Raw genomic sequence first — 18,125 nt, 5'->3', positions numbered from 1 at the left:
CTCTGAAATCCTACCTATGGCAAAGCATATCTTTATACTTTGGTAGATCATGAGCTCGGCGTTCGCTGGTGAAGCCGCCACGGCTGGTTATTGATTGTCAAAATCTCCAGTTACGATTATAGTAAGTCGATGCAATCCACACTTAGTATAGAAGAAACTATTACAGCAATAGTTAATGGGCCCCACGTTTTTATTTTAGTCTAATATGCCTAAAAACTATTCTGCCTAGTACTAAAATATTTCTGAACTAGAAGTTCAAAATACCTAATTGTTATTATTATTTTCTAGTTTTCAGTGCACATAAGATAAAACCGTTTAACTTAAAAGTTTTTTTACCGATTTTTTATTTTCTAGTTTTTAGTATTTAACGGAAATGCCTACCGAGTATTCCTCATTCTATTTAATTCATTTAGTGCATCATTATTACATGGTTTTTAACCTGATAATTTATTACAATCTGACGCTCAGGTGTTTCTGACGCTAACAACTCTCTCTGTCTGTCGCGTTCTGATGCTAGCCTAGACTCATGACGCTCAGGTGTTTCTGACGCTAACAACTCTCTTTATCTCTCTCGTTGTGATGCCAGCCTAGACTCATGGCGCTCAGGTGTTTCTGCCGCTAACAACTCTTTCTGTCTGTCACGTTGTGATGCTAGCCTGGACTCATGACGCTCAGGTGTTTCTGACTCTACCAGCTGCCTTTGTCTCTCACGTTGTGCTATTAACCTGGCATCATGTTGCTCAGGTGTTTCTGTTGCTAACCGGTCTCTTCGTTTCTGTAGTCGACTATAGGTTTCATTTTCACTTTCTTTTGCACGTTTCGTTCTATACTTTTCTTTCGCCTTTTCGAGCCTTCTTTTTCGTTGTGTAGCAGTTTCGTTTTTATTTTTGTTTGTTTTTTTATTTATTGTCTCCATGTTGTTCCTACGAGTAATGGATACTTTAACGGTCGACCCCCCCAGAGGTTCAGTAGAGGGGCAAGGCTATAATATACAACAAGAGGCGCCCAATCTTGAGGGGAAAACGCATGCGACATTACATTTTTAGCCACCCTAATGCCATACAGTCCTCAGTACGTTTTAACCTATTACCTTAACTTGGGTGGTAAAGCTACCGCTAACTACGTAGGTACATCTAATCACCTATTTTTTTTTATCTGTCCTTCTAACGTCACACAATCTTGGAAACAACTGTTCTGGACACGACTACTCATGCTCTCACCTAATACGCCATTTTGTAACGACGTCCATCTTGGATTTTAAATTTTGTCATAATCACAGTATTCTATTAGTGTAGCCCTTTCATTTGATACCCATATTGAGGGGGTTGTGGAAAAATATGAAATCCGCCATTTTGTACCGACGGCCATCTTAGATTTACAATGTTATTGATATTACTATATTGTATTTTCATCGGAACTAAAGGTGTGTACCAAATTTCAGATCAATCTGACAACAGGAAGGTACTTAAATTTCAATTTCTAATTTTGACCCAAATAAACAAACAAATAAATAAATACCGTACGGGTCGAGCTAAATAAAACCGTTTAAAAAGAGACTCTTTTTACGTAAAAAACGTTGTAAATGTATATTTTTTACTCATCGTTTTATACAGGTACGGACGAAAAGTTATTACTCTTTAAACCAGTTAAAAAATGAGTGACGTCCTGTACAAGTTGGAGACATATTGACATCAAAATCAAATTTATCGTGTCAAAGAACTCCTAGACACCAATTTTCATCAAAATATTGACGTTACTTCAGAAATTATTTGGGAAAAATCGAAATAAAAATGAAATTTCAACTCCCTGTATCTCCGAAAATAAGCATTTTAAGACATACATTTATACAAACTTTTTTACTTATTTTATCTGCAGAATATGCTGCCGAAGTTTCAAGAATACAGTTCTCACCACCTTGTATAGCCAATCTTCGTTGAGAGGAGGCACCTGAAGAAGAAGATTCATAACAATTTCTATCAATATCTACTAAATTAGTATGATTTTTCAACCAAAAAATATATAAGAAAATCGGAAAATATCTGCTATCAGCCCTAAGAAAACCTTATTGTTACCGTTTTTCTCACTTCTCAAATTCCGTCCCTGCGGATATTAAAACGCGAAATTCAAAGAAAAGCGTCATTAGGGCATTCCATTATTTTCATCTGGAGTGTTTGACTTCTTTTTATAACTTTCTCTCCTTCCGACCGATTCTTTTTCTTCTTCCGTCTACCTACCCGCTATACTTCTCAAGGGTTTCCTAATCGCCACAGAGAGTTTATTTCCTAATTAAGTTTTACACCTTTTTAATTCTCGTTATAAAGTCCCCAGGGAAACGAATTAAGGGAATAAAAAGTGCTCGCTTCTGGAAACCCGTCCGTCTTATAAAGTTTTGCTTTGGCCGGACTTTAATTCGATATGCCGGAGACGCTCTGGACAAACAGAGCGCAATTAGGAAGCACTGAAGATGGCGAAAATTGAATTAAAAATGTATTGTTACTTTCGAGTAAGAAAAATAATTTGTAGAACATTTTGCTATTTTAGTTAGAATTTCTGTCACCTGACTGCGAGAGAGAAATAAAAAAGAACTTGTAATGTTTTTAGTTCGTTACATGTCTTTTTTACATATGATATATGATGTCTGGCCTATCATCACCTGATTCCCTCTCGTTCAAGCCGGATAGTTTATTTGACGCGCAATTTTTACGTTCCCAGCTATAAGCCTAGTCAGTAGCTACGGCTGTAAGGATTTATGGTATCGCTCTGTGGGAGCGCGCGCTGTCAACATCGCTTCTGTCAATTCTCTGTGATCTAACTTCACTTTTGGTTGGACCGTTCGGCCTCTTAGACGCCATTAGTCCCAGTGTTGAGAAATGGTGGTCATTTAAATCTGGCTGTATTATCTGAATCAGCTGCCATTTCGAAGCTACAGGTAAAGCTGAGTTATTTTCCTTTTAGATTCGATATTATTAGTGAATATTTTTAGGGTAGAGTTACGGATGTCCCAACTTGTATTTGTATTTGGCTGGCACGTTGGCGTCCCTTTGCTTTTGTCCTCCAGAATGTCATTTGGAAGAAAGGACAGATTGTTTATTATTTATTGAGCCCTCGGAAGTATTTCGAGGTAGGTTCATTTTGTTTATTAGACGGTGTTTGATTTTAAACAAGAGTTTCGTGTTCTTAGGGTCTTACGGACGGACATTGTCTTACGGACAAGTGTCCAAGGTATGGACTATTTTTCAAGGTCCTAGTAGTGTTCTCTTGTGCCACTATCTTATGGAAGGATGTCCCATGGACAAGTGTCCCCAGTAGGATTGATTTGTCTTACACATAGAGTGCCCCAGCGTGGATGTGGCTTGAGCCCCGTGCTGCTTCACCCCCATTTCTAAGCCTGGATCGCCGACAGACAGTACAGAGATGCTAGACCTCCTCGCGCTGCTACTGGTTGAAGCAGGGTTACATTAAAGAACAGCTAAGTGTAATTTTAAGTTCTAGTATTGCATTTAACACCTAAAATGTTTTCAGTCTTAAACAGTAACGTACATTTAAACTATAGCGTACAGACTATATTTAGTGGTTAGATTATTAAGAATATTTATGTCAATGCAGTAGTAAAAGTGTGATTTAGATTTTAGATTTCATAGTATCACGCATTGTAATGGTATTACTTTCTATAGACATCATTATTACGCTATACTAATAGATGAATGACGAGATAGATTCTAGAATCTACAGGTTGCAACACATCTGATTGAACACCGTATAAATTTAACAATTTAAATAAAGTAATGCTACTTTTCTTATATTTTCTCTAATATTACACGCATTGTATTTTCCTTATAGTCTTTACATAGAACGTATTTAATATTATTTACATATATAGTTTTATTCAACAGGTAACCACTATAATAATTATTAAAATTGTACAATGATATTCACCATCAGAATTCGTCACGAATAAATATAGTCATTAGTTTTAAGTATTATACAATTGTGTTTTCTTTCTCTGTACATGCCTGGCGCCCAATATCTAGATATCTTTTGTTTATTATTATTGATTAATTTTCTCTCTAGTGAAATACCTTATCCACGACTGCTCTCCGATGAAAAGCTGCCGTTCGCAGTGGTAGTTGTTTTAAAAAACGCTACAAACTCACACAAAACGTTCTTCTTGTGCTAGACTAGGCAGCAGTAAAATCCCCGTCTGACATTGGTTAACGTATTAGAGCTAATAGTTTGGAAAGCCTCTCGTATTTTTACTTGAAGCTCACCTAGGTTATTAGCCCAATTATGACCATACACTTTGGATTTTACATAACCCCACAAAAAGAAATCATTGGGAGAAAGATCTGGTGTTCTAGCGGGCCACAAAATAGTTCCATTAATTAAACGGTTGGGAAAAAAATTGTTCAAATATTCTTGAACGCTACGGGCATTCTGGGCAGGGCAACCACCTCAGCATTTTGATTACTTGAAAACGTGGGATTTTGATCCGCGGTAGCACAAATGAACACTTCGCTTTCACTCCTGTTCTTCATTAATCAACACATCAGGTTTTTTGTGTTTTTGTGGGGACACGCACCCATGTGTTTCAAAATTATTAATAACTCTTGATATAGTAGGTAAAGATGGAATTGGCCTGTTTACAAAAGTTTATGGAAAAATTGTTTGTATATCCCGATAAGACCTATTTTGTAAATACCATTTTACAGTTTGAATTTTCTCACGAACTTCGTAAACAACCATTCTTTTACTTAAAAAATAAATTTTACACGAGAACTGTCGCGAGAATCTATGTATTCGTTTGGGCTGTTAAAACACGAATAAATACAAATTCTCAAAAATACTTATCACATATCTACCTATTTTTATTTTATCGCATTTTTTCGCCTGCTTTTTATCCGGCGGACGGGTATAGGTTAATTCGTCCGGTTCTGCCTATGTTACTACTACGGTGGTCCGGTCTGTATACATAATAAACGTTCAGCAACATAAACAATTATTGATTTTTAAAATATTATTCGCAAACTAGAGAGAGGGAAATCAGACGACGAACAGAGTTGATAGTGTTTGATGCCGCAACCGCACGTACCGGAAGTACCGTACCATGTAACCGCATATACCGGAAGATTAATAGATGCAACATTTGTGTCGTTTTTAAATGGGACAAAATATACTAAATTCAGTAAGAAATAAAATTATCTATGTGTATTAATAACCTCGGCCTTATAATTCCCTTGATATATAAATAACTATAATGGTTGGTATATTATCATAGAAATATCATAGTAGAAGCCTCAAATCTTACCTGGACGGACACTAGGAGCTGGCGGCGGTGGACTATTGGGCCGAGTTATCGAAGATCTACTCTTCCTCATCACGGGCGACACCAGTTTTTCAGTACTAGACAAAATACTTTGCTCGGCGTCCATTTTGTCGATGTTAATCGTATCGGTGACATAGAACATAGAACGTGCTCTTTGTTTTGTTCTCGGCCAGATTCGACTTCAATTCGTTGGCAGATTCGGCCGATAATGACATACTTCGCCGGAATTTCGTGAGGAACCCTGCCTTTCTGGTAAGGGTCTTGGATCGGTCGGCGTCCTCAGGTTGAGATTCTGCGTTTTTCGAAATGTCCACGTTTTGGTATGAGAGTTCGTTTTTCGAGATGGAAGACCTGGTATCTGGTTCGTTGGTGGGTAGCCTGGATTTAGAATCTGATTTTTTATCGTCTTTGGTTGCTGAAATGAAGGAGTATTTTATTGTAAGTCTTATATTGCTTTTAAAAAATACACATTAACGGAATTTTGTTAACATATAAAGTATTTATTAGCCAAGTGAAATAAATTATTTTCCAAATAAACCAAAAATTGAATAACATATAGGGTGTTGAATTTGTTCTATATTTAGCTAAAACATATATGTATATGTTACGGTTAAGGCCCGATATTCGGTTAATATCGACATTAATCCGATTAATCTCGAGACTAACACAAAACAAAACAACCATAAACTAAACCAAACCCAAACATTAACCGGACATCGGTCTTTAACCGTAACTTATATATAGGGGTGTTGAAAAATCCTAGCGACTTCCCTATTATATTTGGCCCCACGTTGGGCACCAAAGAATTCCTATGTATTTGGATGGGGAAGTCGGAGTTCGGCGACGAGAACGAGCGCTCGTCTCTATGTTGTTGCTATCAGAGCCCGCATGTGTGGATGGAAAGGCGAAGTCCGATCACGAACGCTCGGTAGTTGACGAGCGCTCGGAGTTCGCTAAATGCCGCATGTGCGGTTCCGGCATTAGGTAATTGCTTTGAGACTACCGTTCGAGACGCATTTATCTTATTTTGGAGACGCATTGATGGTTATTTTTGGGTTAAATCTGGGTTATTGTGACAAAGTATGTTATTAAAGGTAAAGTAAATGTTTTCTCATTATTTAACTAATGTTAACCAAAGCATACTATTTTGTTTTTCTGTTGTAATATTCTGTGCTAAAGCTATTCATAAAAAAGGTATCATATAACATGTCGTCCTATTGCTGCCAAAAGTCACTAACTAACATTTTTCCGAACAACCAAATTCAATCACTAACTATGTTTTGAAGCGGAGAATCGATTGCAAAACTCATTAACTAAGATTTCTGGCTATTTATGTTTTATTTTAATACCGAATAGTTACTAACTATAACATCTTTATGCAATGCAATTCATCTTTAGACGCATTTTCCTCGGAAGTAATAAAAAGTAAGTTAGTGACGTTTGGCAGCAATGGGACGAAGTGTATGTTATGTATGTATTTAATGAAATCGATTTATGCTATGAATAATTTTAGTTTAAACATAATATAAATGGATTACTGTCCATTCCTGCCGATGTTTTTGGTGACAGTAAAGGTCACTCTGGGGGTCAATAAAGGGCAGTGTTGAATGTACTAATATTTTTCTACCGTGACTGGGCGAATAGATATTCGTTTGCTACTACTCACTCCTTTGCTAAGAGAGCAAACGAGTGAGCTGGCATCTATGGAGTCGTAGTCATCAGAAGAGGATACTTCTACTTGAAGATGTACAGTCTGATAAATGGATTTGAAACAATGTAAGGGTGCAACGGTAAGAGGAACGCACTTTTCTGAAAACATGGCCTATTTCATTACGTTTAAGAACCTTTATATATATAAATGACAAATAGAAAAATACAGATTTTCATTGTTGACGTTTAAGAACCTTTATGTAAATGACAAATAGAAAAAATACAGATTTTCCAGATTTTACATTTTACCAAAATATATAAAATAAAAAATAGTAAATAAAAGTTGCCTACCGGTCGAAAGTCGTTTCAAGACTAAATGGACTATTTAAGTATAATTTCTTCCAAATTTGGCACTGGCGAACCATATTTTATAGTTCTTGAATAGAAAAAGCAAATAAAATAAACACTAAAGAACTACAAACTAAGAAATTCCGATAATACAGCCAGGGATATTCCGGCAACAACGCTTTACTACATACGTGCGATGCGTTACTACATGATAATAAAAGAATGAATAGGCGACCTCGCGTCTAATCGGTGTTGTCATATTGTAAAGAATTTATCTTTTTTAGATAGGATCCGACTAATAATTCAGCAGTATAAGGACTATTTAATACATCTGTGGAATATTAAAACCTACTTTGTTAAAATGCAATATTAATATCTCAATATACGTGTATTATAAGAAAAAAAAATATAGACGTGACAACATAGGCTGAAAGTGATGTAATTAGTGTAGTCATTTACGTCAATATATTTTCATTTACCCTGTTTCAAATAAGTCCGAAATTCGCCCCAAGATATTTTATTGTGAAAATTAAAAAAAAATCGTTTAAATTTTAAGAACCACTAGATCTTTTTTGTATTTTTTTTTCTGGGAAATTCAATCTACTATCTATATTATCAGGATATTGTGTTTTTAACTGAAAATTAGAAAAAAATTCGAAAAATATTTTCAAAAATTCCCAATTTTCAAAATATTTTTTTCCCAAAAAAACCTCATAACCGTATTTCTGAGATCGAAATATATACTACCCCTAAAAATATTTGCACTTATTTTAGACTCCCCCCTGTACCTATAATTATGTATGCTGAAATGAACTAAAAATATACTCGTATTAAATTTATAGGCAATTTTTCTACAATATAGTTTTTTTTGCTGACACTCCTTTTTGTCAGCAAATTGCTGATTCAGAACCATGGTTTATGTCACTTTTTTATAGAAAATAGTAAAATATGCTTCGTAAAATGTGATATTCAGGTGAAAAGTTGAACTGGCATGGATGTGTCGCTAATGTAAAGGCGCGTTCTCATGACTCGTGTACTTGGCAAGTATTTTTTATTGGCCTACAGGGTCTGACGGGAATGCGGCGTAGTTCCTATAATAAATAAATTGCACCCTGTATACCCTGATGTATACCAATTACAAATGTTTGTCAAGTACACGAGTCGTGAGAATGCGCCTTTAGATAATAGTAATCTGATGATGGTATTAGTTAAATGTCGAGGGTGTTAAAAAGGTTATTTGGTATATTTTGCTTAATTTTATATTTTTAAAAACACATTTTAATAGACAAAAGTACAAATAGACATAAGTACAAAATTAAAAAAATTGTACAAAATATACAACATACTTTCATCATGCTTGAAAAATGAAATGCTAAAAAAGTATTTAAGAATAACAATACCTAATTCTCTTTGCTCTTTCAGCTTCACTTAATTTTAAAACTTTAAAACAATACGACGAATACCGAATCCATTTTCAAAATGTAATTCATTTAGTAATGGCCGAGATAACTTTCCGAGGCGAATTTTTTAAATATTCATAATGAGCGGTATAAAGCTAAGAAAAATAAAAAACTTCGACCTTAAAACATTCACCGTTCGTTCAGTTATGTTAATCAGAACGTAAAAAAGGAATTATAAACACTGTAAAAATATTCAGCGACTATTCAGTCGCTAATTTGCATATGATTTTCTTTTAAAGAATTGTTGAAGGGCCCAGGTCCCTAGGTTATAAACGGGTGCCCCTCATTTGCATAATGACAATATTGCGGCGAACTTTGTTCAACGCTTAATTTACAGCCAACTTTCGGGAATTATATTTAACAGTAGATTTAATTTTCAAACAATGATCTATTAAAATGTGTTTTTAAAAATATAAAATTAAGCAAAATATACCAAATAACCTTTTTAACACCCTCGACATTTAACTAATACCATCATCAGATTACTATTATCTAAAGGCGCATTCTCACGACTCGTGTACTTAAATCAAACAAACATTTGTAATTGGTATACATCAGGGTATACAGGGTGCGATTTATTTATTATAGGAACTACGCCGCATTCCCGTCAGACCCTGTAGGCCAATAAAAAATACTTGCCAAGTACACGAGTCATGAGAACGCGCCTTTACATTAGCGACACATCCATGCCAGTTCAACTTTTCACCTGAATATCACATTTTACGAAGCATATTTTACTATTTTCTATAAAAAAGTGACATAAACCATGGTTCTGAATCAGCAATTTGCTGACAAAAAGGAGTGTCAGCAAAAAAAACTATATTGTAGAAAAATTGCCTATAAATTTAATACGAGTATATTTTTAGTTCATTCCAGCATACATAATTATAGGTACAGGGGGGAGTCTAAAATAAGTGCAAATATTTTTATGGGTAGTATATATTTCGATCTCAGAAATACGGTTATGAGGTTTCTTTCGGGAAAAAATTATTTTGAAAATTTGGAATTTTTGAAAACATTTTTTTTATTTTTAATTATTTATTTAGGTATTATTTCAGAAAAAAAGATACAAATGCATATACAGGATGGTCCGGAAACATCCGAAGCATATGCTACAGATAAAAATAAGTAAAAAAGTTCGTATAATTGTATGTCCTAATATGCTTAGTTTCATTTTCATTTATATTTTTATTTTTACCAAATAATTTCTGAAGTAACGTCAATATTTGGATGAAAGTTAATTTTTGGGAGTTTTTTGACATGAGAAATTTGATTTTGATGTCAATATGACTCCTATTTGTGTTGTTTTTTTGTTTACCTGTTTTGAAGAGTGATACTTTTCGTCCGTACCTGTATAAAACTACCGAGTGAACAAACATACATTTCCGTGATTTTTTACATAAAAAAAGTACATAAAAAAAGTGTCTTGGTGAAAATCGCTACGAGCAACAGTTCTCAAGATTTAGAATAGAAATAATCAATACATACCATTTTTGACAAAAAATAAACATGCATATTGAGTAGATAGTTATTTGACTGAAATTATAAATTTTTATATTTTTAAATTAATCATAAATTTTTCTTGGCTGTACTTAAACTGCCCTTAAACGGTAGCTTACTAAAATGCCGTTAAGGGGTATGACGTCGTTGATGAGACGCACTTGACGGTTTTATGAAATATAGGAATTTTATAAGGACTACCCAACGCTATCCACCCCACCAAATAACCAACATAACCAACTTAACCAACGCAACTAACTTTGACACTTAAAAAATATAAAAAACAAATATAAATTAGTAAAAACCAACCAACCCCACCAAATAATCAACTAACCAATGAATTAACATCCTCCAAATAACCACGCTAACCAACCCGCCAAATAACTAAACCAATCCAACCAAAAAGAGTGAAACCAATGCAATAAGATCACGCTATAACTAAAAAAATATAAAAAAAGTCTTGGTCCGGCGTGAAATTTGAACAACGGACCTTTCGCTGACGAAGCAACAGCCTCAGTTACGGAGCCATAGATGCTCTTTCAAAATGCCTATCGCTACGCATTACTTTCCGCCGACATCAACGACGTCATAATATCTATTAACGGCATTTTAGTAGGCTACCGTTTAACGGCTGTTTCAGTACATCGATTTTTCTTCGAAATAATTGATATAGATATAAATATAAATGATATAGAATATATTGTAGTTTCTCTTGAACTTTTGGCACAAAAACATTTAAAATTTATGATTTCAGTCTAATAACTATTTAGTCAACATGTTTAATGTATGTCAATGACAGGTATTGATAATTTCGATTCGAAATATCTCGAGAACCATTAGTAGCGATCTCTACCAAGAGACCTTTTTTACGTAAAAAACGTCGTAAATGTATATTTTTTTACTCGGTAGTTTTATACAGGTACGGACGAAAACTCTTCAATCCAGTTAGAAATATGTAGGTGGCGCCCTCTAAAAGTAGGAGTCATATTGACATCAAAATCAAATTTGTCATGTCAAAAAACTCCCAGACACCAATTTTCATCCAAATATTGACGTTACTTTAGAAATTATCTAGAAAAAATCGAAATAAAAATGAAATTTCTACACCCTGTATATCGGAAACTAAGTATTTTGGGACATTTATTTATACGAACTTTTTTACTTATTTTTATCTGCAGAATATGCTGCCGAAGTTTCTGGAATACAGTTCGGACCACCCTGTCTACATAGTAGTATAATACTTAGCTTTGGAATATACAGGGTGAGTCTTAAATACATGTATCTTATCATTGCTGACCGAAACTAATTGAATAAGTCAATAAATCCTGATTTATGTCTCGTACTAACATGCCAAATCTTGTTTTTTTTATCTGAAAAAATTAAATAGTTATATGGGGTGAGCCACTTTTCAAAAACACCCGGTATACTAATACGAAACTGAAAAAATCATTTTTTCTCTGAAATGTTCGTTTCTACAATATTCTAATTGTTGATTATTTGTTTCAGGTATGTGGTGCTATTCCTGACGAAGGGCCCCCTGTTTAGGGCTCCATCAATCACAAGGCGATGGGGCAAAACACTGCGAAGCTACATACATCTTATTCTGATTTCCCCGTTTAATTTAATGCGGTATAAAGCGAATGTTGAATACGTTTGAGTGGCACTGACACCGTCGATGTATCAACGGCAACTTACCGTTCGTCCCAGTCTGGCATCGTCTATGGAGAGAAAAGGCCAGAATGCAAGTAGAGTATCATATTAGGTCAAATTTTAATTTAGAATAACAGCAGGTGTAAATATATAATTGAATTTAAATATTATATCCCTTAATAATCTGATGGTAATAACGATTATACACTCAGATGCAGTTATTTTTTTGATATTTTTAGCCCTATTTTCATTAATTTTTTAGCAAGCTGTATGTAATTACATCAACCTTAATTCGCAAACTCTGTTTTTTATGAACTTTAGTATTTGGCATATTATACAAGGTTAATGGAGGAGTTGTTTTCTTACCCTAACTTATTTAAAAGACCCTGTGCAATCAAATCAAACCAAATTTTCCTAAAATATAATTTTACTGTCAGAACCATGTTTCCTGAGCATTTTGTTTTTTGGATCATGTCAATACATGCCTTGGTTAACTTTTATGGGCGAAATGAACTCGCCATCAACAATTTGCAATTTTTTCAATTATCGTTTCTTTTTCAAGTTGTTTTTCAACATGATAAGGCGGCTTTGGAGATTATTGTGAACTAAAAACCACTATGAAGAATGAGAAAACATATCGCAATATGACAGTATGAACGGGCGTATACAGGCAGTTATAACAGCCAAGGGAGGCAATACAATATATTAGGTTATTTTTTGCTTTTTTTTTCTGTTTGTATACTTGATTATTACAGATGTTTTCTTTAATATCGTTAGTTCTGTTATCGTTATTAATGTTTATTAAAACCAGGACTGTATCTTTAGAATTTAACGTTTATTTTTAATTTAGTATACAGTATCCAATGCAACGTTATAACCGATAAATAATCATCAAAACCATGTCGTCATATTAAAAAAAATTACAACAAAAATTAATGATAAAATTGAAAAAATTGCAAATTGATCGTAATCACTCTTAAAAATTAACCAGAGCATGTATTGACATGAATCAAAAAACAAAATGCTCAGGAGTCATGGTTAGTAAAATTATATGTTAAGAAAATTCACACACGAAATTATTGCACAGGGTCTTTTAAAATTAGGGTAAAAATGTTTATAAAGAAACTAAGTTCACGAATTAAAGTTGATATAATTATCAAATCAAATCAAATCAAATCAAATCATTTATTGCATGTTAATAGATACAAGTATCCTTACACAAAGTCATATTTTGTAAAATACAAAATTATAAAATAAGCACAATAATTATCTAACAGTAATTTAAAGTACACAAAAAAACAATACATACACAATGTAAATGTTTTAACCTATAACCAGGCTATAACCCTTCACTGCTTTCTAAAAAATCAGTAACACTAAAATAAGCCATATCAAGAAGGTAGCTTTTAATTGTCGTTTTAAATTGATGTCTTGGTAAATTTCTGACATTTTGAGATAATTTATTAAAGCATGCAGGAGCATAATGAAGGCTGGAGTTCCAAGATCTTCCGAGGCGCAAATGAACCGGCTTTATATTCATTCTGTTTCTGGTTGCATAATTGTGTTCTTCATCATGCGTAGTATATAGTTCTAGGTTATCCTTCACAAATAAAAGACACTGGAGGATATAGCAACATGGAAGTGTCAGTATTCCCAGTCTTTTGTAGGCGTTTTTTGTATCTGCTTGATAACTTAAATTTGACAAAATTCTCAATGCTTTTCTTTGCAGTCCAAACAGTCTGTCAGCATGAGCTGAGTGACCCCAAACAAGTATTCCATAAGTAAGCACCGAGTGAATGAGAGCATGATAGGCAGCTACTAACACGTCACTCTCCACACACTTAGCCAATCGCCGAAATGCATACATGCTTATGGAAACCTTCCCTGCCACATAGTCTACGTGACTTTCAAAACTCAGTTTTGTGTCAAATTTTATTTCCAGAAATCGGACACTGCAGAAATCTACTTTATATTTTGTTTTAAGAGAAAAAATAACTCTTTCTGTTTTAGTGTCATTCAGGCATAATCGCTTTGCCTGAAACCAGTCACCAACGTTTAGCAAAATCGATTCAAAATCAGTTTGAATTTCTTCAGGGGATTTCCGAGCACATAAGATAGTAGTGTCATCGGCAAACAAAATCAAATTATTCTGAAGTGTAGCCACAGGTAAATCATTAATGTAAATTAAAAACAATAAAGGTCCTAATACTGAGCCTTGCGGAACCCCATATTTTACAACACTCACATCAGAGAGCGTACCGTTGGCTAATGTTTGTTGAGATCGGTTTACAAGATAATCAGCCAATAATTTCGAACTCATATTATTTACTCCATAATATGAAATTTTCTGTAAAAGTATGTTGTGCTCCACACAATCAAAGGCCTTGGTAAGGTCACAGAAGACCGAACCAACATAGTTACCGCTCTCAAAACCCTCAATTATATCTTCCATCAAACGAATGCAAGCCATTGTTGTAGATTTTCCTTTACGAAACCCAAACTGATTCTCTATGAACAAGTTATTAGATTCAAAGTAATGTGTTAACTGGTGTTTCAATAAACATTCAAAAATTTTTGAAAGTGTGGGTATTAAAGCTATAGGTCTATAATTATTCACACTTTCAGGATCACCTTTTTTAAATACTGGTACGATTTTGGAAATTTTTAAACAACTGGGATACGTACCGTCTCTTATACATCTATTGAATAATTTAGTTAGAGGATATATTAATAAATTTATTACTTTTTTAACTAGTGGAATGGTCATGTTATAAATATCTTTACCATGCTTATTTTTTAACGAATTTACGGCGTTTCGAGTTTCTATGAAAGTTACCCCTCTAAAGGAAAAATTTAGATTTAAAGGTTTATTAGAAAATTTTGTTATATAGTCAAGCGCTGTGCGACACATTATGTACAGCTTGCTAAAAAAATTCATGAAAAAGGACTAAAAATAACAGAAATATAACACATTTTTTGCATCGGAGTTTATTAAACATTTTTGACTGTCTGCCTTGCATATTCTTCTTTCATTTACGCACCTATGTTTTGTTGCTTCTACAACAGTAATATTAATAACGAACTGTGTAATTCGATGTAATTTTGTTCTAGCTTCCTATCTAATACTGTAGATTCATCTTTGATTTTTGCGTTGTCTTCGTCTTTTCATGGTTGACAGATTTCAGACTTTTGTGGTGTTAAGCAAAAAAGACACAAAGAAAAACAATATAAAATATGACTTTAGTATTTTCTAGATTTTCTTCTGTGGCGAAGGAGAAAGTTAATTATTGCACAACATTTTTTAAACCTATTAATTTCTTAAAGTTAAAAATAAGTTGCACTATATAAAATATTTTGCTCTTGTCATCGTAGGCTCGGAAGAATGCCGAATGAGAAAGAGACGGACCTGTTTAAGCTGTTTTAAAAGCTAAGTTAATGAAGGAGTCGGTAAATGAAGATAAATGGTTCAGATATTGGATTGGCCTGATGATTTCAGACCTTCACGTGAACCGTCGCCGTCGAGAAACAATGATATTTCGTTATTTATTGACACGCCTTTCTCCGATTTTGTTTGCTCTGGAAAAGAGACGGAATTTAAATTGAAGAGATAAGCTTCGGCATTTCCAGTTCACCTAAATATTTTCGTAACTAAAACTCTTTTAACTATAAAAATAGTAAAGTGATTGATTGCCTGATTTTAAATATTTTTACTATTTTAGAATTAATCACCAAATAGGCCAGTCAAAAATTAGTAACCAACCGATCTCAACGGAAATGTGTAGATAATGATCTCCTATTTAACCCCTCAAAAGTCCCATTCGGTCCCAGTGGGAAGTTTGAAAAAAACAGCGGCCATATTAGATTTTTTCGTTTATTTCAAATATCTCCGTTTGTATAACGTTTATCGAAAAAACTAAAGATATGTTTTTTGTAGAGAATTAAATTTAAAATACGTCTCTTGCTTCCAATCTAATGTTATAGTTTCTACTTCTTCTTCTTCTACTTAGTTGAGATCTAGTCGATCTGTTAGTTTCAAGGTTGCCTCTGTAGAAGTTCTTGGTTCTCAGATGGACTGCCAACTGTCTTTCCATCTTTTTGGAGGTCTTCCCGGTCTCTTACCCATGGGTTTCCCTTCAAGAGCTATGCATGGTAGGCTGTTTTCTTCCATGTGCTTTGCATGTGTGAACAATTGTCTTTTTCTTTGCCTACCCCATCTGCTACGTCCTGTATTCTACATTGTTGTCTGATATTTATGTTTCTAATTCTGTGTTTTCTAGTCTTCCCCATTATGGTTCTTAGGTTCTTCATTTCAGCGACTCTTAACATGCTTTTGGTCTTGTTTGTTTCCTCTAGAATTTCTATACCGTATGTCATTATTGGTGTGATGCAAGTCTTATAAATTTTAATTTTGCTGTCTGTCCGCATGAAGGTGTTTGTGGTTTGGTTTGACACTATTTGTCTCAGACATCCTGACATGACCGTTGCTCTGTTTATCTGGCTTCGCAGATCTTTCTCTGGATCATTGTAGTGCGACATATCTATTCCTAGGTATCTGAATTGTGATACGTGCTCAATAATCTTGTTGTCTTTTACCAGTTTGTATCTTAGCGGCTCTTTAGTTAAGCATTTACCTAGTTTTTTCTGTGGAGATAATCATATTTAATTCTCGGCTTGCTCGATAGAATTTATGAAGCTGTCTCTGCATATCGTACTCTGTCTCTGTGATAATGGCTGCATCATCAACGTAACACACTATGCTAACTCTGTTGTGTACCATTCGATAACCGATATTCATCGAGGTCATCTTTTCTATGATGATATTCATTAAAAGATTGAATAAGAAGGGACTAAGGCTGTTTCCTTGTCTAATGCCTCCTGGTGTTGGTTTGGTCTCGTGTTAGATTATTACCTGCCTTAACTTGAGTTGTGTTATCCATATTTAGCTTTTTGATCATTTTCAGAATATTATCAATCAAATTTATCAAACAAATCCGAAATATATAAAGATAATTTCTTAATATATCCATTCAGTTAGGTATTTGTCCTGACATACTTTCAAGCAACTTTATTCTCTAATGCTCGATAAATTCAGAAAGTTCAGACATGTTTACCCTTCTACTACATTATCCTTAATATGATCTTCATCCTTAATGTATGAACGATAAAAATCTCGCTTAATTTCTTGCATTTTCCTACGATCTGCTCACTCGTCTCACAAATATTTTACAAATTTCAATTAAGAATTTAATGGCTAATTACCTTCGCTAATCGTTTCAGTTTTAAAACTTTCGCAATTTAACCTTTGTAAAGGGTTTCTCTCTGAAAATATTTTAAAATAAGTTGCTTTCGGATTGTTCGGTGCCATTAGCCATCATTGGGCTCTTCGAGTTAATGTTACTTGAAATTAATTGTATTTTTTACCTAACGACTTCGAATAAATTATTTAAAAGTTGCGTAGATCATCAATTTATTTAGTGTACTTTTCGATTTAACTATTAAATTAGAATATTTCACTCATGTACAGGGTGAGTTAACGATAGAATAAAGTCCATTATCTTATTTGTTTCGAGGTTTACAAAAAAATATTAAATATAAAAGTTATAGAGATGGTTAAGATACACACTTTATAAATTATTATACAGTATACAGGGTGCTTCAAAAAAGTGCGGCGAATATAACATATGTTTTTTTAAATGCAACACCCTATTTTTTTATTTTATTTTTAGATTCTGCGTAAAATTCCATAACTTTTTTATATAGAATGTTATATACCTAAAATTAATAGTTCCTGTTATATTTAAATTTGTTTAAAGAAATGTTAGATTGCAGTGGGTTAAAAAATTGTCAATGATGGCATTGATTCTGAAGTTGGACAACTAAAATTTGGTAGGAGAATTTTATAGAGATATAGAAAAAGACCTATGTAAAGATATTTTAGTTAGATGTTACAGGGTGTTCAAAATATATTTAGGAATTTCAACTACTTAAAATTAAGGAATTTCAATTTTTTTAAATGGTACACCCTATATATTATCATTTTTTCTGATAGATTTTACCAAACTCTTCAACTTTTATTAAGAATGTCATATACCTATTTCTATTAGTTTGCGATTTATTCTAATTTTTTCTATTTTTACCCATATTTTTAATACAATTGCGCTATAAAATCATAGTTGCCATGACAAAAAGTAATA

The 18,125-nt window shown here is 33.6% G+C and overlaps 1 protein-coding gene across 1 annotated transcript in view; it reads left to right on the top strand.

Moving 5' to 3' along the window:
- Window positions 1-18,125, top strand: part of LOC115885533 (zinc finger E-box-binding homeobox protein zag-1) — a 680,770-nt gene that overhangs the window by 223,457 nt on the left and 439,188 nt on the right. The gene's annotated exons all lie outside the window — the stretch shown is intronic.

This window comes from Sitophilus oryzae, unplaced genomic scaffold (genome assembly GCF_002938485.1).
Source record: "Sitophilus oryzae breed Bouriz unplaced genomic scaffold, Soryzae_2.0 scaffold_396_pilon_pilon, whole genome shotgun sequence".
Classification (NCBI taxonomy): Eukaryota; Metazoa; Arthropoda; class Insecta; order Coleoptera; family Curculionidae; genus Sitophilus; species Sitophilus oryzae.
The sequence above is the reverse complement of the archived record's forward strand: the minus strand, read 5'-3'. Positions and strand labels throughout refer to the sequence as shown.